The 22,744-nt window shown below is 35.6% G+C and overlaps 1 protein-coding gene and 1 pseudogene across 1 annotated transcript in view; one reads left to right on the top strand and one right to left on the bottom strand.

Annotated features, from left to right (window-relative positions):
• Positions 1–22,744, top strand: part of LOC131012154 (endoplasmic reticulum oxidoreductin-1-like) — a 606,214-nt gene that overhangs the window by 273,872 nt on the left and 309,598 nt on the right. The window lies entirely within an intron of this gene.
• On the bottom strand, positions 9,040–11,339 carry LOC131008366 (transcription factor TCP4-like; annotated as a pseudogene).

Below are 22,744 nucleotides of genomic sequence, written 5' to 3'. Positions count from 1 at the left end.
CGGTCGGAAAACATAGAAAATGCGTTGATTTATTTGCTGAATATTCAACGTATGTGTTGGAAATTATCATTTTATTTTCGGATCAGTGAATTACTTCTGTTGGAGATTTTGATTGTATGTTATAGATTTTGCTTCATGAATGGTTAATACATCATTATTTGAGTATTGAATACCTATTACTGGATTCTGCAGTGTGCAACATTGTTCTTATCCGATGAAGGTCTCGGCGAGCCTGCTGCTCGAATATTCGAAGGGTGAAGCTAGAGGCATGGTGGTGAGGCGAGGATCGTGGTCTACAAAATCTATTTATCTTTTGGATGTGACGATTCAAATATTTTAGTTTTTGTTTGATTTTATGTTAATTGAATTGTTATATTCATGAGTAATATTACTTTATTCGATATAATATTTTTCTTATTCACAATTTAATTATGAGTATCATATAAATCATATAAATTATTCAGCAAACTATTTTCTTTATTCGCATAAATATGATTTTTATTCGGTATGTCTTGAACAATATTCGAATATGATATATTCATGAATAATGCTACTTTATTTAACAAAATATTTTCCTTATTCACAATTTATGAGTATCATAAAAATTATTCAGCAAACTATTTTCCTTATTCGCGTAAATATGATTTTTATTCGGTACGTCTTGAACAATATTCGAATACGATATATTCATGAATTATGCTACTTCATTCAACAAAATATATTCCTTATTCACAAGTTATGAGTAACATTTATGTTATTCAGCAAATTAGTATCCTTGTTCGCAAAAATATAAGTTTTATTTGGGTACATTTTGAACAATATTAAATTACAATAAAATTATATTTATTGAACAAAGAAAATTATTCAACTAATTAATATCCTTGTTCGTAAAAATATAATTATTATTTAGATACATTTTAAACAATATTCAAATACAATATGATTATTGACTATTGCACAAAGAACAAAAATTAATATGTACAGGTTTTGAAATAACACTTGATATACAAACGTACTAATGAAAAAAAAATACTACATGAATTACTAATTTTATTTAAGCGATTAAGACTTAAATTCTTCATAATTAATTACTGAATTAATAAAAATATAAATTAGGTGAAGATTCTATTATTTATTCAAATAATATTACTTTGTGAATACATATTACAATTATTTGAACAAATAAAAAGTTTGGATGAACACACGAATTCGAGTATATGAATGATTGTGAAAAAAATCCATAAATAACGTAAAATATATTGGCAATAGGGATAGAGATGGTGTGATAATTCAAATCTTACCAAAATATGCAAATATTTAAAAAACCATAAATAACGTAAAACATAAAAAATGGCACGAAAAAAGAAAAAAGGAAATATAGGATGATTTCAAATCTTACCAAATATGCAAAGATTATGTGTATTTTTATTCCATGAAAAAATAGTTTATAAATTAAGGGATACACAAAATCTTACCATACATATCAAATATATTTTCGGTTACTTTTAGAAGGATATTGACCTATCTATCCTTTTTGGATATAATTAAGTTAATAAATCCGAAAAATGCAGATCCGTTGGATGGCTTCAAATCAACAGCCTAGATCCTTTCTTCATTCTTCGCAAATATGTCATTCTTTATTGATCCATTCCCTATATATATATATATATATATATATATATATATATATATATATTATCCTTAATATATTAATTTATTTACATGTTCTACTTATATCATGTGGCTTTTTCTCCACTCACATACAATTATTTAATTATGAAACACTTCTTTTAAGGTGTGATTCTTTCTCCATTCAGAATATAATTCAACCAATTTCATTAAAATTCTTGTGATATCCTTCTAAAATTATTTTTTTGAGATAAATATAGTATATAAATGAAGATGACGGTATATAATACATTTCTTTTCATACATTGATTTGTCTACTCAAGAACAGAGAGCTCTTTAATTATTATTTCCCCTTCCCATTTTTTGGCATCGCCATGTGATGTGACGATAACTAGCTTCGGTTCGACTACGACTCTTCAGATATCGATCAGACACCAATATTCTAGCAAAATCATGAAAACTTGGTGTCGATTAATAAGCAGCAATACATGACATTTCCAAGTTTCAAGCTAACAACTTTTAAAAAAGAAAATATATATAGAAAAATAGTTATAGTTGTATCTAGAACTGAGTTTAGAATATCTATCAACCAATATGATAATTTATTAATTACTCATTCCGTTCACCATATCGTTTCTACTTTTGTCATTTTGATCTGTGCATAATATCATTTTCACTTCTATTTATAGTAGTATAGGGTTCACAAATTCCACCCACAATAATAGTGAGACCCAAACTCCACTAACATTAATAATACTCACTACTATAAACTATTATCCATTTCTTTCTTAAAACTCACACCGTTCACGAATTGAAAACGATATCAGAGAGAATATATACTACTCCCTCCGTCCCAGCTGAAATGTCTTGTTTCTTTTCGGCACGGAGATTAAGAAATCTGTATAAAGTAGATAAAGTGGGTTGGTGGAAATTATTTAAATATTAAGTATAGAGAGAGAGTGTATTGCCAAAAAAGGAAACAGGACATTTCAAGTGGGACAACCCAAAAAGGAAAACAGGACATTTCAGCTGGGACGGAGGGAGTATTTTAAACAATACTATAATTATGTTGAATGTACTGCATGTGTAGCACAATTGTCTGACTGTTGGAAATTGGTTGTGAGTAACCAATATTTGATAATTTTCGAGTACCGAAAACATTTAATTTAGCAGAATTAAATGGTACAAGATCAATCTACGTTCCGAGTAGATGATCGTAGTATATTTATTTACTCAAAACCGATTTCCGGTGAGTGAGAAATAATTAATTAAAGATGGGTACTTGAAATATGGAGTTGTGGAAAGAGATAAGCATTAAAAAGATGTTAATGCATATGCCACATTATTTTGTGGATGATAATTCAGACATTATATAAGTTATTACATCAGTGCATGTAATAAAAGAGATGTGCACAAGTGATGGGTTGCAAAGCCCACACGCGCGCGCCGCCGCCGCTCGCTCGGCCCCGGTCCCCGACCTCGGCCGTGAACTTGGATCTTGGCAATTGGTTCTTGGGTTGGTCTTTGGGCCCACCCTTAGCTCCCAAAGGACCAACGATTTCTCGGTCCAAAGAACGAGGCCCAATCGTTTGGGCCTACACGTGCACAAGGGGCTCGACTCGACGGGAGGACCCGTTGGTCTCCCAACTAGAAGCTTCCACACCTCCATAACTCCCGTCATTATTGGACGGTAGGGAGTTACAACGTAACTGCCGTTATTACTGCCGTCATTATTGGACGGAAGGGAGTTACAACGTAACCGCCGTCATTACTGCCGTCATTATTGGACGGGTGAGGGGTTACTTGGTAACTGCCGTCATTATTAGACGGGATCCTCCATAAGTGGACTGTGCCTATAAATAGGACAGCCACTCCATGCATCCATACACTCAGAAATCTGCATTCTAGCATCCACATACTATCTGCACTCATATAGTCCAGAAGTTCTGTTCTCGCCTCGTTTCAGTTCGCCGGAGCTCGTTGGTCTGCGGTGCTGCTACCCACGAGACGAAGCCGTTTTATCTTTGGAGACGACACGCCAAACCGTGAGCACTACCGGGGCGTATCTCGTCTTGCGGATAGAGGATCCTCCTCGACTCGGCTACATCTTTTCACGGGTTTTTCCACTCTTGTAATTTCAATATAGTTTAGTTCATTGTAATCCTCATCTCCTTCATTTCTGTTTCATTGTAACTACGCCCGCGAGCTTATATTCCAACACTGACAACATATTTTATTGGTAAAACCTCAACAACTTTTAAACTCATAATTATATTTTGAATTATTAAAAATAATTTTCTTTTTAATTCTAAACTATTGATTTTGTATAAGTTATACTATTCTTCCATTTTTTTCAACTCCAAAAAGTTGACGTAAGTAGCCGAATTCCACAATTTATTTAGAATTATTATTTTTTTAACTTACATTGCACAAAATTACACCATTTTGTGCCTTAGGGATTGAAAATTCATGAAGAATAATTGTGAAAGTTTATTAGTAGGCATAAAACGACATCATTTTATATCATGTAAGTTAAAAATAATATTTAAATACATCACAATATTTAGCGAGCCACGTCAATTTTTCAAAGTTAAAAAATAGACGGATAATATAATTGATACAAAATTAATAATTATGAACTAAAAATATTTTTAATAATTAAAAATATAATTTAATAATATGAAAATAATTTGAGATTTAAATTAATATTTACTTTATTATACTTCTTATAGGAATTGCATCGTCTCGGCCTTATGTTCACCAAAAGGGTAAGAGAAATATGCGTTGGTCGACAAATAGGGCACGCATGTTACTATATATAGAAGGATGGATATTCAATTTATATGCTTGACCTTTCGAATTAAATATAAATTTCCTTCATTTGGTAAGCTAGCTATATTTGTGTCAATACAGTAGTCCACGTGTTGGAACCTTGGACTTTTGATATATTTTCTTCTGCGTGCTGATCGTTATTTTGTTATGTGATTAGTACATCTATTCGTGCGATTCACGACGAACATCAAAATTATTTCATTAATATTCAGTGAAATTTGAGCAATTTTTTTTTATACAAATTTAAGGAGTTAATATTCTGTGTGTTAAATATGGTAGGTGAAAAAAATGAAAAAGTGAATAAAGGAAAAAACTTTAGTAATATAAAGAAAGTGCTCAAGTTCTGCAGGACAATAAGAAAATGAATACTGCTCAAGCTTCACAGGACGAATGGAGTAATTGATATTTTTAAATAACTAAATATAAATATTAAATAGAATTCAAATATAAATAAATATAAAATTTATTGTAATAAATAAATAAATATTTTATATACTAACATAAATAAAAAATTGTAAAAAGTAATTGAGGGAGAAAAGAAAATATTTAAAAAATTTAAAAATTTCACAACTTATTCTTTTTAAATTCATTTTTTATTATTTTTATGTCATATTATGGGGGTTGTATTCGTTCAGGACTTTAATAGATTTCTGCAGACTTTTAAAATCTGGGTGTATTCGTTCAAGACTTTTAAAAGTCTATGAAAATCTGGGTGTATTCGTTCAAAACTTTTAAAAGGTTATAAAAATTCAGAGGTATTCGTTTCAGACTTTTAAAAGTCTATGAAAATCTAGAGGTATTTCAAATCTATGCACTTTAAAATTGGAATGACTTTCATTGATTTCGTTCAAAAAATACACATGAACAAATCCGACCACAGATCACGAGAATTCAAAATTCTTCAGATTATCCAGCGCTCGCTGGGTTCCAGCAGATGCGGCTCAAGAAGCCAGCGCCGGCTGGCACTCAGCGGTCGATGCTCACAAATCCAGCGATGGCTGGGCCCTAGCAGCCGCTCGGAGAAGCCAGCGGTCGCTGGCACCCAGCGAGCGCTGGGTATCCAACGATCGTTGGGACTCGGTCCATAGCTCACGGACTCGCAACGACCGCTTGTTTTTTGGTTTCAAATCCGGAAAAATCACGATCAATTCTTGTTAAAATTCGTCCAAAATCTTTGCAGATTCGTGTTTAGAATTCTAAAAATCATGAAGACTCTGTGTGAAATCGGTAGATTTCTAAAATTCAGAGATTTTAGAAATCTACAGAAATCCTGAACGAATACATCTCCCTAAAGATCTTTTCACGAACTTAAAATTTAAGATGCATATTGAATATTTTTTTCATGAAGCAAATTGCAAATATGAGGATATTTAGGAAAAAAAAAATTAAAATGCAAGAGAGAAAATTGATATATATATATATATATATATATATATATATAGAGAGAGAGAGAGAGAGAGAGAGAGAGGAGGGAAAATTGCTTCTATTCAAATTTTATGCATTAAAGTTGTTAACAAATGGCATAAAAAATGTGTTCGGAAAATCATATTTACACGCTCGTGTTTTGGAATTATTGAGTATAAGTGCAGCTATATAATTTATATTTCGAGTGTATAATAAAAATAAAAAATATCTCCTAAGATTAAGAAAACATAAATAAAATTAAAAAAAATAATCAAATTTTATATAAGATGACAATTTTATCCTTCCATTCTTACCTCACAATCTGCAGCTCAAAAAGAGATCCTAAATTCATTAATCATTTTCATCTGTCAATCCATTCAGAATCATCAATTTTACATGTTCGCATTCATGATAGCGAAATTTTGAGATTTTTATTTGTTAATTTACTATTTTTTCCCTATTAATTCACCAATCCATTGACTTGATGAGTTGCTTTAGAAAACTTTTTTCTTAACTATTAATTCTTTTTTAAGGATTAATCAAGATAAAAATAGTAAGACTAATCTCTTATTTACTTTGATCGATTGAAACTTTGGAATATTCAAAACCCATTGATTATTTCTATCATTTAAACTAGTTTTGCTTGAACCTTATCCCATTGAAATAGTAAAATTGGAGAAATCTTGCTAATGAAGATAAAAATACTCAACCATGCATCTTATCAGTCATGCAAAGTAAACGCTCCCTAATTATATATTCTTCTTGTTCACCTCTTCACGGTGACAACGTAGAGGAAAAACAGAACAGTTGTCGATGAGAAGAGGCGGTGTTGGTGACAGGCGGCTTGATGAAATTTTTTACTTCTTTACAGTTAATATTCTTAGTTCGATGAATTCACAACTGAAATATTTGTTAGTCGTGAATATCTTAAAATCATATAATTCACAATTGAAACTAGTTCTAGTTTTAAAACTCAAATTCACAATCAATACTATTTTTTTTATTGTGAATTCTAGTTTTAAAACTCGAATTCACCAAGATTACTTCTATTGTGAATTCTAATTTTGTAATTCGAATTGTCTTAGTTGTGAGTTCTAAATTTAAAACTTAAATTCACAATCAGTAAGTTTTGATTGTGAATTCTAATTTTAAAATTAAAATTCACAACCAACATTAGCTATTAAGTTTAATATTTCCATATACTCACTAAGTTGATAATCTATATGTATATATAATATGAAAACACTATTTTTCATTAATTTATTTCCAGCCAAATTGATGGCAATTTTTCAATTATAAATATTGAGGACCATATTTTAGAATGTAAACAGAGACTAGAGAGAAGGGTTATTTCTTTTACTATTTATTTTGTGTGTTTTTAAAGGAAAAGTAAGTAGATACTATGTTTTGTGTTATATATATATATATATATATATAGGGGGCGGTTATTCAATAAACCACCCTTATTTTAAGAATTACGAACCAGCAACAATGCATGAATTTTATGTATAATACGTATGAATAAACTGTATATAGGCATGAATTGCGAAAAATAATTTTTTGCTACCTTTGGGATTCGAACTCAGGACCATGAATTTATCCAACAAGGTGATGAATCAACCGTAGATCTTGATGATCTAAGGGCTGAAAATGGTTCCTAATTTATATTTTAGGAAGCGTTCTTATTTAAGCCTTCCCCTATATATATATATATATATATATATATATATATATATATATATATATAGGGTGTGGTTCTAGAGAGAACTACATTATTTGTGAGAACGGGAGAACCATCAAATCTAATGCATCCACTGTAAAAATTAATGCATTCGTTGTTAAAATTAATGCACTAAATTTTTTTAAAAAAAATGCTCCCTTCAGGATTCGAATCCAGGATCTGCATTCATCCAACAAGATGATACATCCACCGTAGATCTTGATGATCGAATGACTGAAAATGGTTCTCCGGTCTTCTTTTATTTATGGTTCTTTCTTGAACCTCTCCATATATATATATAGGGTGTGGTTCTAGAGAGAACTACATTATTTGTGAGAACGGGAGAACCATCAAATCTAATGCATCCACTGTAAAAATTAATGCATTCGCAGTTAAAATTAATGCACTAAAAAAATAAAAGAAAATGCTCCCTTCAGGATTCGAACCCAGGATCTGCATTCATCCAACAAGATGATGCATCCACCGTAGATCTTGATGATCGAATGGCTGAAAATGGTTATCCGGTCTTCTTTTATTTATGGTTCTTTCTTGAACCTCTCCCTATATATATATATATATATATATATATATATATATATATATATATATATATATATATATAATTATAATAGTTTAGAATGTCATAAAGGTGAAGAAAAATATATTGATTCATTTTATAACTTTTTTCTATAAATAATTTGTTAGTGTTAATTTTAATATAACTTTATAGACGAATAATTACTTATATATATTAAAAATATAATTTCGAATATCACTTTTTATTTATGTCTGCGTATGAAAATATTTATTAATTTATTATAACGTGTAATACTCTATAATATAATGTGCAATGCTAATTTTTATTATAAAGTAATTTTTAATTATTTAATAACTATAATTACTACTTCACTTTATACAAAATTGAAACTTTACTTTTCAAAATATGTTTGCATATGCTTATATTTTGATTCTGTTTAATATTTATATTTATTTATTTAAATATGTCGTTTAATTTCGTTATTCGTCATGCATGCAAGAGAGGACGTACTAACTATCATATAATATACGAGCTTGACATTTTAAAAAAAAATTAATATGACTTTGAAATATTGTAATAACGTCGTAACTTAATTTTTAATTTGACGCAAAATTAATATTTCTATAGATTTTCCATCATTAAATAGTTGAAGTGTCATACCTCATTAATTAATTTGGACCTGACATGATATCCATGTAGACGGTAGTGTCAAACGTGCAAATTTGGCATGATGTGTCAACTTGGAATTCTCCGATGATCGAAAAAATTGAAAGTGATATATTCGTAACAAGTTGAAAGTGATAATATTAATACAATGTTTCAAAAATTATATTAAAACTATATATGAGTTGAGTTCGTGTATTATTTAAAGGGTTAAGTATCAAATAAGCGGGTCTTTAGACTGAAGAGAGGTGCAATTAATCAATGGCGAGAATCGGAGGAAGCAGAGGATGGCTTGTCGGAATAGCCGTCGTGCTCCTCCTCATCACCCTGAATTCGTGCAGGAATATAGAAGCCGAAGGCAAATCCAATCGATGAAGGATTGATTGGTGGGTGATCGATGGATGGGTCCATCCAAGCACAAATTGAAGGTGTGTTACTGGACTGAAGGGGTCCCCTCTGTGAAACAAACTGGTTTTGACTTGGCGCCGGCGGCACGTTCAACAAGTATCCGTCTCCGCCGTCATTCCAGGCTGCAAGCCGCTGGAACTGGTGGTGCTCCGGCCAGCCGTCTAGGCCCAACAGAGTGCCATAAAGTAGAACTTGTGTTTGCGGCTGAGCCTGAGGCTGAGGCTGAGGCTACTCATTGTGATGGTGGAGAAGAATCGAATCTTGAAATGACTGCAGCGAGAGCCTCAAATCCTGGCTGCTGCTGCCACCACCGTTTCTTGACACCAAATCGGGAGTTGGGAAGCTTTGAAACTGCATCGCACCGTAGCTGGCCTCGGCCGAAGCGGGGAAGAAGGACTTGATGGTATCAGCGATGGCGTCGGACAGCGGAAGGAAGCTCCAATTCTGGGCGTTGGCGTTGCGGCTGTTGGTGTTGGCAATCACCAAATCGATACCAAACTGGTGGCGGCGGCGCTCCTCCTTGAGGGCGGAAGTGGGATGCCAGGCGGGCAGCTGGGCGAGTGGGACCCACCAAAAAAAGAAAAATAAAAAAATAATAATAAGTAAACGGTTGTTAAGTGGACGTTAGGTCTAAGGGTGTAATTGTTCAAAATTAATTACGATAGGGGTTTATTTGATACCCCTTTGTCATAGAGTCGGCAATGTAATAAGGGTTTCCACGTTAAGGATTTATTTGATACTTAACCCTTATTTAAATCAACACATAGGTCCATCAGAATATTGATGATTAAGTACGATTACAGGATAAGAAATATGTTTAGGACATTTATATTAAATATCATTGGGATATTTATTGAAGTATGTTTATACAGTTGTTTTTTAGACAAAGCTGTTTAATTTCTTGACGTAGAGACAGCCCAACTCTAATAGCAACTTCTATTATTTCCCATTGTCTCTCACGATTAAGCTCGGTATTTTATTCCGACCCTAAAAGAGCACTTCATATTATCCAATTACAAAAAATATACTAGTATAATGTAATAGACAAAAATAGAGATTTTATTTGAGGAACAACTTTGCAGTCAAAAGGAATAAAATCAAATGATATAATAATGTTGTTTTCCATTCCAAACAAGCCCACGAGACAAAAGTTGGCCTTTAAGTAATATCTCAAATCCCAAAAAAGCTAAAAGAGACAGCCTCAAATTGGAGTATATGGCCATCAGTATCACTATATAAAAGGCCATTTTCAGCCCAAACAATTTGAGCTCTACACCATAATTTCAGCTCCGACGCTGCACAAAGAATTAACAAAAGAGACAACCCCATTTATTTATCATATAAATGATGACATATCAGTTGAGGTGTCTAATTTTATTCTATATTATATAATTTTATTTATCATTTTTTTTAAATGGAGGGACCTTTTAGCAACAACTAATCGTGTCGCTCTCACATTGGTGGATAATTGTCGACATCAGTATTTTTCTGAATTATCATGTAATGACGCATGACATCATTGCATGTGTCACCTTGTGATCATTTTTAATTTGTTCATTTTGTAACTGAAAATACTGATACTATTTTAGTAGGTTTTGTTGTAATTTATGAAGCAACATTTTTGCTTGCTTGATTTCGTTTTCATTATGGAGACTCGCACCCTAAATTTGTAACGGATAGTGGAAATGTTAAATGTGGTGTTTTAGTTATTTGAAGATGTGAAAGCTAGTTTTTTTTAAGCCCTAGGATAAATAATACTCCTTTATTCCTTTCTGCACTACTCATTACATATATTTCTTGAATTCCGAGATTCAAAGATGAGAGATCAATAAAATAGAAAAATAGAAATAAAAATTACTACACATGATGTTAGCCCAATATGTAATGCTTCTATGCAAGATTTTGAGAGATATATATTTCGAAAAATACATGTTTAGTTATGCAATTCTTGTTAACATGTCCGAATTTGCATCCAACTACTATCACGTTGTTACATGATGTTTTGGTCAAATTCGATCAGAAGCAACAACAACAAAAAAACAGATGTAATGATTGTGTTAAGTGATCGTGGCATAATATAATTGTGTAATAAATATGATGGGCTGCCCCAACTACCATCATGTCTTCTTTTGTACAAACCTCCATGGTGGCTCACATATTCACCCATTACACAAACATGATCCATTTCTTCCTCTAATCATTCTCTTAGGGCTTCAGCAAGAGCTCGTGCACATGGATATGGGGAAAAAGGAACAAACTTATATAATTTCAATTGCAAACAACATAGGACAGAACTTACATCACAGTGCAAGTTCGCTCGCCAATCATGTATATGGCTTTGTGTAAATAGAAAACCTAAGTCGGATTTCAACTTAATTAAAAGACAACCCAATCTCACCCTTACAATCCAGAGAGAGACAGAGAGTTTGACGTGAAGCATGTGCTACATATAGATGTGCTGCTTCTGTAACTTCGTCACCTAATGTTATTCACAAGAGTACTGGCAATCACTTAGAATGTAAGTAATGATGCTCATCATCTTGATCCTTAGAGGATGTTTGGCTAAGCTTATTTTAAAGAGGTTATAAGCTCTTGGAACTTATAAGATGTTTAAAGAGCTTATATAAGATGTAGTTTGTTAAGAGCTTATAAATTGTCAAAGTGTTCGCAAATTATTTTCGCTGCGCCGCAAGTGTACGGTGTAGTTGCAATATAAAGAGCAATGTTGTATCCCACGAGGATTAGTGGTTAATTCGAGTGAAATAGTAAAAGTCATTGAACTGGAGCTATTTAGACTAAGTAGAGTGGTTTGATTATCTAACAAATTACCTAACAATATTAAGATTAAAACAAGCAAAGTGAATTACTTAAGTGATTAAAGGTGATTTAGGGACTAGGCATCAATGGATTAATAATTAGACTTCGAGTTAGCTCAATATTAGTCTTGACGTTACCTATTTATCTAGAATGATCTCCCGACTAGTTCTAGCCCCCTCCCGGACAACTAAAACGGTAGATTACGGGTCATAGTTACGGTCCCCGGTTAACTTCTAACCTATAACTCCGAAAATCTTAAAGGATCGATAAACTCTCACCCAATTCTCAACCTCCCGGTTTATTGAGTCGATATGTTTCAAGCACCTAATCTATTGTAATCATCCTCTCCCGATTCAAATTAAATATGAGAAATGCATAAATAGTGGCCAACAATTCATACAAGAGATAAAACTAGGGCTTGAAAAGATATTGAAAAATGAATAATCAAGACATATGTTGAACATAACAATCAATCCATTACATCATCCATATAGACTAATCCCCATATCAAATGGGGAATTTAGCCTAACATATTCAAAATCAACAAATTAAACCTAAATTAAAGGAGTACATAAATGAAAGAGAGATAAGAAGTGACAAATCCTATTTATGAGCTTCTTCTTCCTTCTCTCATCTTCAATGCTTTTCAAATGGTAGTTGGAAGATGTGTTAATGGAGGCTAGGGTTTGATGTGGAGGAATTGGGGGTGTTGGAATTGTGTGTGTGTGATGAATGATATAAAAAGTGAGGGAAGAAACAGGTTTTGGGGCTAAATTTCGCGTCTAGAGCCCACGTCTTTTTCCCGCGGTCACGGCAGGGAACGCGGCAGAGAAGTCAGGGGCCCGCGGTCGAGTCCGCGGCCGCGGCCCTGACCGCAGGTGCAGCGGGTGCAGTCTGTATCAAAATGCTCCAAGCGGCTGCGGGGTCTTGGGCGTTGTGCGCAGTCCGCTTGTTTGGCTCCGTTTTCTCTCGTTCGAACTTCGATTTGATCACCGTTTGCACTCACGGATTCCTCTCGAGATGCACTTCAACCTCATGTTTTCACAATTCTCTAGTTTATCTTTGATTTTTCCTAAAATCACACCAAAACTACATCCAAAAATCAAATCTTCATAAAACTCAACATTAAGGCACAAACAAAACATGAAGAGAAATAACAATAAATCATACTAAATGGAGGTACGAAAACCATGTTTGTCACTCACAAACAACTTTAACCTCATTTCTAAGAGGAACTTAATTTATTACTATGTTAGTGTTCCAGCTCTCTATCAAAACAATAGCAATCATCATCACCCTAGAGCTTTACATCTGTCAATTTTTTTGGATCTATTTCTATTCAAGCGCAAGATACTAATATTCCTAATAGCAATCACCAATAGCAACGTCATAAAATAACTATTACTAATTTATCCTATATTTCATAGTCTAAAATTAAATTTAAAGATATACGTTTATGTAGATATAAATCTTACAAAAAATTGTATAAATCCCAATTCAAAATTTTGAGAACCATATGAAAAGAACTATCGATTAAAATTGGAATTGGAAAAAGAACGACCGACGTCACAACCATTGCACTGCAAGAAGTAGGGTTCCGTGTCCTGCCAAAGCAAGCATAGAATTGAAATCTTATGCAAATTTGCACTGAATCTTCATAGTTTTTGACGAGATTATTCCGCTCAATAAGGTGGGAAAGATCGAAACCCACCTCCGAAATCCAAATGAATTAATATAGGTCCGAAAATATGAAGGTTTTGTGGATGAAGATGCTTCTTTCTCTTCCCAGTTGGGATGAACATTGAATAATGTATGAATATTTTGGATCATAATGTATGAATGTTTTGTATGATATATAATATATATTATTGATGGTTTATCATTTTATTATTTTAAAATCATTTATTCATTTTTTGAGATAAGTAGCAGGAAAATTTAGAAAAAAATACTACCTCCGTCCCATTATTAATGGCACGTATTCCTCTTTGGGCCGTCCCACGTTACATGGCATGTTTCCCCTTTGGGTTAAAATTAGGGCATAATTAAAAACTTAATTACCCATCCTAACCCTAAATAGGCACGGCTCACTCATTGCTCTCTCTCATTTCTTTCCCCTCCTTTCCTCATCCCCTCTTTGCCTCACGCCGCCCCAGTAGCCACCGCCCGACGTCACCCCGCCCGCAGACAGCAACCAAGCCTCCGCTGCGCTTCCATCTCCTCTTCCTCCATATTTTCTTCTCCCACCTCTCCCTCATGCCGTTGCCGCCTCCTCTTTTGCCTCTTGTGCGGCGCTAGATTCGTCTACCGTTCTCACGCACCGTTCACTCTCACACCACCGCCAACCTCTTAATCTCCGGTGAACTGCAGCTAGAAGCCGTCGCCGCCCTCCATCGTTTCTCCACCACCTCTTTCCCTCTCCTTCACCGCAACTCCAGCGCCTCTCTCTCTCTCCTCCACCGCTGCAAAACCCACTCCACTGTCGAATAGATCTCGGGCAGATCTTATCTTCAATAACTGGGTTTCGATTTTTGTTTCTTTTGTTTTGATTTTGTTCAATTTTTGTTGCTCTTGTTTCGATTTATGTTTCTCTTTGTGAAAACAAAATTTTTTTAGTCTTTGTTGATCTTTGTTGCAACAATAAAATTTTGAGGGTTTTGATCTGGTTGCAGCATTTAAATTTTGAGGGTTTTGATCTTTCCTGCAGCATGGAAATTTTGGGTTTTCCGGTAAAAAATTGTGTTGCTTTTGATAATTTTGCAGTAAAATTTTGTGTTGCTTTTGATCTTGATGCAGCAGAAATAACCATCGAAAATTTTTGGCGCCTTCTTCAATTTTCGGTTCCTTAACAGCAAATGAAGATCTCACATTAATTAGGACAGAAGGTTTATTTAATTTTTTAAATTTAATTATTGTATTTTCATAAATAGAATAATTAAAAATCTGAATAAGAAATTAAAATTGTTAAGTTAAAGAAGAATTTATTGAGTTTTATTAAAAATAATAAAAAAATCCTTAAACACTCTAAGCATTCACCTTTATCTTAATTAATTCTACTCTTCTTAATCTCCGTGCCGAAAAGGCATGAGCCATGAATAATGAGACGGAGGGAGTATTAGATATGCTAAAAATTATAGTTGGAATACATAACGGTATAAAAAACCGTCATCTAAAATAGAAAAAATCGTACCTATAATAACATCACACAACGAATAAAAAAAATTTATAACGGTAAAAAAGTGTTATGTATTAAGGCAGAGATAACGGTTTTAACCGTTGTGTAAAGTATAAAATATTGTTATGTATGATGAAAAAATATATATATAAATATAATACATAACGGTGAAAAGTATTTTTGATAACGGTAAGAAATGTTATGTATAATAGATATAGATAACGGTTTTTTTATGTTACGTATAAGCGCATCATACTGTTGTATTAGACTTATAGATAATGGATTATCAGGTGTTATTTATTTATAGACAATCGTTATGTATAATAGTATAGATAACGTATAAATCTCTGTTATGTATGAGCGCCACATACATAACATCACTATATTTTACGCCAATTTTACGACATACATAACGGATATTCTCCGTTATGTATGAGCGATTTTGACGTAGTGGAGAAATATTTACAACTTACAGTAACTTGTATATTCTACTTATACTTTTTATATTCAAGATCTCATTTGTTTTTTCTCTTATGCAAAAACGGATTGATGTCAACCTTGGTTTACTCAATTTGAAGTTTTCTCTTATGCAAATACAGAACCCTACTTCGTGCAGTATAATGGCTACAATCACAGGCGAAGCTAGGGGTGGGGCAGGGGGGTCACTGGGCTCCCCTAGGATTTTAAAAAATACTAGGATATTTTTGTAATTTTATATTAAAAATAAAAAATATATAATTTTATCTACGTTATTATTTTGTTGAGCTATAGACTACGCCATTACGAAATAATTATAACGGTGAAAAGCATTTTTGGGAATGGACTGGTTGAGTCTAAACTACACCACAATTAGGTGTCGTGAAAGAGAAGTTGTTTTTAAGATACCGGGGGAAGAAGAATTTTCTTTTCGGGGGTCAAAGATTGGTATAGTATCCATGGTGATATCTGCGATGAAAGCGATAAAAATCTTAAACAAAGGTGGTGGAGAAGGCTATCTAGTGAGCATTGTTGGCAAAGAAAATGAAGAACTCACTCTCGAAAATGTACCAGTGGTACGTGATTACCCCGATATTTTTCCCGAGAACCTACTTGGAATCTCGTCGGACAGACAAGTGGAGTTCGCAATTGACTTAATGCCTGGAGCAGTACCTGTCTCTAAAGCACCATATAGGATGGCACCAAAAGAATTGGAGGAATTAAAGACGCAATTGCAAGAGCTTTTGGACCTAGGGTTTATTCGGCCAAGCGTGTCACCCTGAGGAGCGCCAGTCTTGTTTGTCAAAAAGAAAGACGGAACAATGCGTATGTGCATTGATTACCGTGAACTCAATCGACTCACCATCAAGAACAAGTATCCTCTGCCAAGGATAGAAGATTTGTTCAATCAATTGAAAGGAGCAGGAGTGTTTTCGAAGATTGATTTGAGGTCAGGTTATCATCAACTTAAGATAAAGGGGAGTGACATACCAAAGATGGCTTTTCGAACGAGATATGGCCATTACGAATTTGTAGTCATGCCCTTTGGTTTGACCAACGCTCCTGCAGTATTTATGGATTTGATGAATTGTGTTTTCCACCCATATTTGGACAAGTTCGTTATAGTTTTCATTGATGATATCCTGATATATTCAACTGACAATGCACAACATGAGGAGCACCTCAAGATCGTATTGGAGACATTGAGAAGCGAGAAATTGTATCCCAAATTTAAGAAATACGAGTTTTGGTTAGATCGAGTAGTTTTTCTCGGTCATGTGGTGACTGCTAATGGAATTGAGGTGGACCCTGCTAAGGTCGAAGCTGTAAATAACTGGAGGACGCTTATGCATCAAGACAATTGAAGAAGCATGAGCACAACTACCCAACACATGACCTAGAGCTAGCTGCCGTAGTGCACGCATTAAAGATTTGGAGACACTATTTGTATGGTGGAAAATGTGAGATCTTCACCGACCATAAGAGCCTGAAATACTTCTTCACACAAAAAGAGTTGAACATGAGATAGCGGAGATGGCTAGAGCTTGTGAAAGATTACAATTGCACTATACAATATCACCCGGGAAAAGCTAATGTGGTGGCCGATGCACTTAGTAGAAAGAGCGAAGGGAAACTCGCTTCACTGATAACTCAACAGGATACCCTGATAAGAGAATTTGAAAGGTTGGAACTTGAGGTGGTAACTCCTGATACCAAGAAGGCTAGGCTAGCAACGCTAGTTGTTAAGCCCATACTACGAGATAGAGTTAAGAAAGCTCAAGAAACCAATGATTTTCTCCAGAAAATGAAGAATAAGGGACAGAGAGATGATAATATAGGTTTCTCATTGGCAAGTGATGGAGTGCTTACGTATGCAGGCAGAATCTGTGTGCCCAAGGATAAGGAACTAATAAGAGAAATTTTAGATGAGGCGCATTGCACGACTTATACGGCACACCCTGGAAGCACCAAGATGTATCAAGATTTGCGCAAAACGTTTTAGTGGAGAGGGATGAAGAGAACAATAGCCGAATATGTTGGGAAATGTATGACTTGTCAACAGGTGAAAGCTGAGCATCAACGACCGTCTGGATTGTTGAACCCTTTGGAGATACCTGAATGGACATGGGAACACATTACAATGGATTTTTTGGTGAGCCTCCCGAGGACGACACGGGGACATGATGCAGTTTGGGTAGTCATAGATCGACTGACTAAGTCAGCACATTTTCTCCCAGTGAAGATGACGTACTCAATGGATCAACTGGCGAGATTATATGTTCAAGAGGTGGTGAGACTACATGGAGTCCCAGTATCTATTGTCTCTGATCGAGATCCAAGATTCACGTCCAAATTCTGAAAAAGCTTGCACGCAGCCATGGGAACTAAGCTCAACTTCTCAACTGCATATCATCTTCAAACAGACGGACAATTCGAAAGAACTATCCAGATTTTGGAAGATATGTTGCGAACTTGTGTCATGGACATGGGAGGAGGTTGGGAAGTTCATTTACCGCTGATAGAATTCGCATATAATAATAGTTTCCAAACGATTCTTGGCATGGCTCCGTATGAGGCATTATATGGGAGAAAGTGTAGGTTACCTTTATATTGGGATGAAGTTGGTGAACGGAAAATATTAGGCCCAAAGATCATTGAGAAAATGGTCGAGGTGATTGAGAAAATAAAAGAAATGATTAAGATGGCTCAGGATCGACAGAAATCCTATGCAGATCGCAGAAGAAAGGAGTTATATTTCGAAGTCGGTGAAAAAGTATTTCTAAAAGTGGCACCCATGAAATGAGTACTTCGATTTGGAAAAAAAAGGAAAGTTGAGACCTCGGTTCATAGGACCGTTTGAAATCCTAGAGCGTATAGGGGACGTGGCCTATCGTCTAACTTTAACGCCAGGGCTGTCAGCCGTACACATCGTGTTTCACGTCTCTATGCTGCGAAAATATTTACACAATCCTAGTCACATCATCCATCATGAGGATCTCCAAATCAACAAGGACCTCACATACGAGGAAGAGCCGAGTGTTATACTGGATCGAAAAGTAAAGGTCTTGCGAGGTAAAGAAATACCCTTAGTCAAAATTCAATGGACCCGACATGGACCGGACGAAGCCACTTGGAAACGCGAAGAAGAAATCTTAGCTCGTTACCCCCATTTAGAGCCAAGTAAGTTAAATTTCGAGGACGAAATTTTCTTTTAGTGGATAGGGTTGTGACAGCCCGAACTCAATTTAATTATTTAAAATTATTTATCTTTGAATAATTTGAATTTTATTTGTTATGAAGTCATTGAAATTTTATCATGCTCAGTTTATGAATTATCTAGTCGCGCCCCTAGTTAGATGTATGACTTTAAATTATAGATAATTTAAAAATATATACTATATAGATTTATATTTTAAGTATTTTTAGTTAATTTGGGCCTTATATTATTAATGGGCTGAGATCTTTTTCATTTTAGTAAAAGCCCATATATCTATATATATACTAATCAATATATGTTGCTGACTTTTGATAGATGGTTACGTGTGTTTAATAGATTCAGCCAAATGTTCTCTTCCGTTTAAGTGTAGACACGTATCTTTACTCATTCTATTTTAATTCTTTCACCAGCTTAACCATTCAATTTCTCATTCTTCTGGCTCTCTGTTCTTGCAATTTCCAGACGGTAAATCCTTTATTTTCTGTGATCTTCTCATAATTTTAAATTCTGTCATCACAGCTATGAGCTATCCATCATTTTTCTCCCTTTTCGTTGGTTTTGTGCAGCAAAAACAACAAATTTATCAGAATATCATTGAACCAAATCAAATTCTCAGATTTTCAAATCAAATCAAAAGAACACATCTTTTCATTTTCGAACATCCGAACATATCAATCTAAGATTGTTCATAAGAAATCATATAAAATGAACCCCATAGCTTACTCAGGAAAAGGAAATAGAATTAGTGTGGAAAGAAATGGAGAATTAGAGAGAAGTGGAAGGTTGGTTGGGGGGAGGGAACGACTGTAGTAGGAAGAGGGAAGCAGGCGGCAGCCTGCCAACGCTGCTGCCTGGCACGGTAGCGGCGACGGCAGTCGTTTCTGCCGGCCGAAGAAAGAAGAGGGCGCCGGATCTGGAATAAGGAGGCGGCAGCTTCGGCCTCGCCGATGGCTGTTTGGCTAAGGAATAGAAAGAAGTAAGGGGGGCAGCGTCGGGCTGGAGGAGATGGCGTCGGGTGTAGCGGCGGCTACGGCTGGCTGCTCGCCGGAGTATGGGGCGGCGTCGGTGCTCTTCGCCATGGGCTGTCTGGCCGAGAGAGAGAAGTCGAGGGAGAGAGGGAGGCTGGGAAAGAGAGGGGTCAGGGAGGGAGAGAGAGGTCGGGGGAAAGAGAGGGATTGCTGGGCGGCGCCGGGAAGGTTGAGAGAGGGTGAGCTGGGTTGTGTGCGTGTGTGAGTGTGTGTTTTGCGTGCGTGCGTGCGTGTGTTATGATTTAAGGAGAGTGAGTGAGATGAGATTTAATGAGGAAGACAATGAGTGTTGGGCTTCTAATTCTTGGGCCTAATTTATTTAAATATGTGGGCTCAGATTTTATTTTATTAATGGACATTTGGGCTGCAATTTGATGTTATATATGCATTTAGTATATTGAGTCCAATTTTGTTTAGTAAAGGATCTCTTATAATTTATTAGACCAACAATTTTAATGGTTTTTCTAAAATAAATTCTTAATATTTATATTTATATTATTTCTAAATTTCAAGTAGGCCCTTATATTGATTATTTGATTGTTATCTGACTAGGTGCGGCGCGAATAGACGTGGACTGTGATTTTGAATTACCGAAGTAAAATTTTCAAGTCAAGTTAAGGTGTGGGATTTATTTCAGTACATGTTGTGGTCAATTCTTGTCCATTTTAATAATATGTGTTTACCATATGTGTTATGACGTATATTTTGAGGATATCGCTAGGGGCCCGTAAATAGGGTCCAGGACTTCACAGTCCTTGGGTTGCCATAATGCGATTTGAGGTATATTTTGAGGATGTCGCCAGGGGCCCGTAAATAGGGTCCGGGACTTTAATAGTCCTTAGATTGCCATAGTGCGAATATTGAGGATATATATGAAGTGACCGTATGTGTTACCGTTTTATTAACGTGGACAATTATTGCATGACATCCCACACTAAGTATACTTTGTATGCTTATCCCTTATTTAATATTTGCAGGTAACTGATGTTGGAGACGTGTGGAGGGTCAAATGGGCGCGTCGAATCTTTTTGAGTCAAAAGAAATTATCTTCTTTTGAACTTTGTACAGTATCAGATACTTTTGTTTTAGTAATAGCTTTGGATCTTCAAACTGTTTTCCAAGTCATGTTTGACTTAGTACGTTATAATATCGTTGTGTTATGTATATATCAGGGTTTGATACTTTTAAACTCAAATATTATTTGAGTAATATATATATATATATATATATATATATATGTAATAGTTATCTCTTTTTGAACATGATTTATTTTGAAATTTTCAAAAATTATTTATTATATGATGTTAGGTGTTAAATAGTTTCTTTAATTTATATTTTATTCTTTAGTTAGATTAGGGTGTTACAGCTAGAGTGTTGAATTTGAGCTTACGTGGATTAGTAAAGACGACAACGTTTTTGTGAGGCCTAAACGACATTGTTTCGTACCATTTCAATTAAAAAATTTCTCTAAATTAGAAAGAGACTGTATCATGTATTCGCACTATATATAATATTCAATATTTAATAATTTTATTGCAAAATACATCGTAACATGAATATGAGCTTGAAAATCAGTTAAAATGTATTTTTTGTAGTTTAAAGGGCAAATTGCATGAAAATACCCCACTTTATACCAAAATCTGGTTTTTTGACAATCTTTTTAATTGTTGCAAAAATTTCAACGAGCTTTCAATTTGTTGCAATGTCCGTCCGAAGAAATTTTTCGGCCAAAATTAAATCTGAGTTGGCAGTCAGAATGCCAACGTAGCAACAAAAAGGCCAAATCACACTCACAAACCCCCCTTCCACGTCACTCTTTCCCCTCCTAAATGAACGGCCGCCTGACCGCCCAGATCAACGGTCGTCGGATGTCCTCCAACCCCGCGCCAGCGCCATCGTCTTCGCCGTTCCCGGATTCCCCAACTCCCGCCCCTTCCGCGTCTCTGAGATCCCCCAACAACGAGTGGTCGAGATTCCTCCAGCCCCAAATCACGCAGTCGCTCAGCTCCTTCGGGTGGCTGTGCGCCACCACGGCGGAGATCGAGCCGCTAGAGTTGGAAATCTTCTCCACTTATACCAAACGCCCCGTCTGGTGCGTCGAACCGCCACACCACCGCCACCATCTCCCTCTCGCCTAATCTCTATCCATGTCTCACCATCTCACAGCGCACATACACACACACACAAAAATCATACCGCCCCAAGCGCCGCCTCCTCAATCTTCAGACAACCGCAGTGGCAACGCCGCCGCCATCGCCTTGAGCCCCCTCATCTCTCGCCAAAGATTCTCTCTCTGTTTCTCCCTCAAAATAGGACACACATGTCACACAGTAAGAACTCTCTCGCCCAGACACAACCTCTCTCACCGCTGCAATCTGAAATCCGGCGACAACAGTGGTCGGGTGAAGCCAACCTCCGTTGCTTTCCTTTCCCGACCCCTCTCTCTCTCTCCGACTTAACAACAGACACCCAAACTCATCGCATACTTCATCCTCATTCCTCCTACGAAACCCTAGATCCCCTTTTATGACTCATATGTCTTACGATTTCAGACGACCTCAGCAGCCTCCATGGAGCTCTTGACTTAATTAAAACTCAAGAAAGCTGGCAACCTAAATGAGTTTGGAGATACAAGGGAAGGCCGCAACGGAATGTGAGAGAGAGAGAGGGGGGGCAGTGGAAGTAGCAGCTGTGGGAGATGGGGGAAACGGAAGCGTCCGATGGAGGTGGAGAAAGAGGGAGAGCCGACGAAGGTCAAGATTCTGGGCAGATCTGGGCGGTTGTGGCGGCGGTGGAGGAAGTGAGAGAGAAGGTCAGAGCTGACGTGGAGAGGGGGATG

This window comes from Salvia miltiorrhiza, chromosome 2 (assembly GCF_028751815.1).
Source record: "Salvia miltiorrhiza cultivar Shanhuang (shh) chromosome 2, IMPLAD_Smil_shh, whole genome shotgun sequence".
In the NCBI taxonomy this organism is placed as follows: domain Eukaryota; kingdom Viridiplantae; phylum Streptophyta; class Magnoliopsida; order Lamiales; family Lamiaceae; genus Salvia; species Salvia miltiorrhiza.
This window is presented reverse-complemented; position numbering and strand designations above follow the sequence as displayed.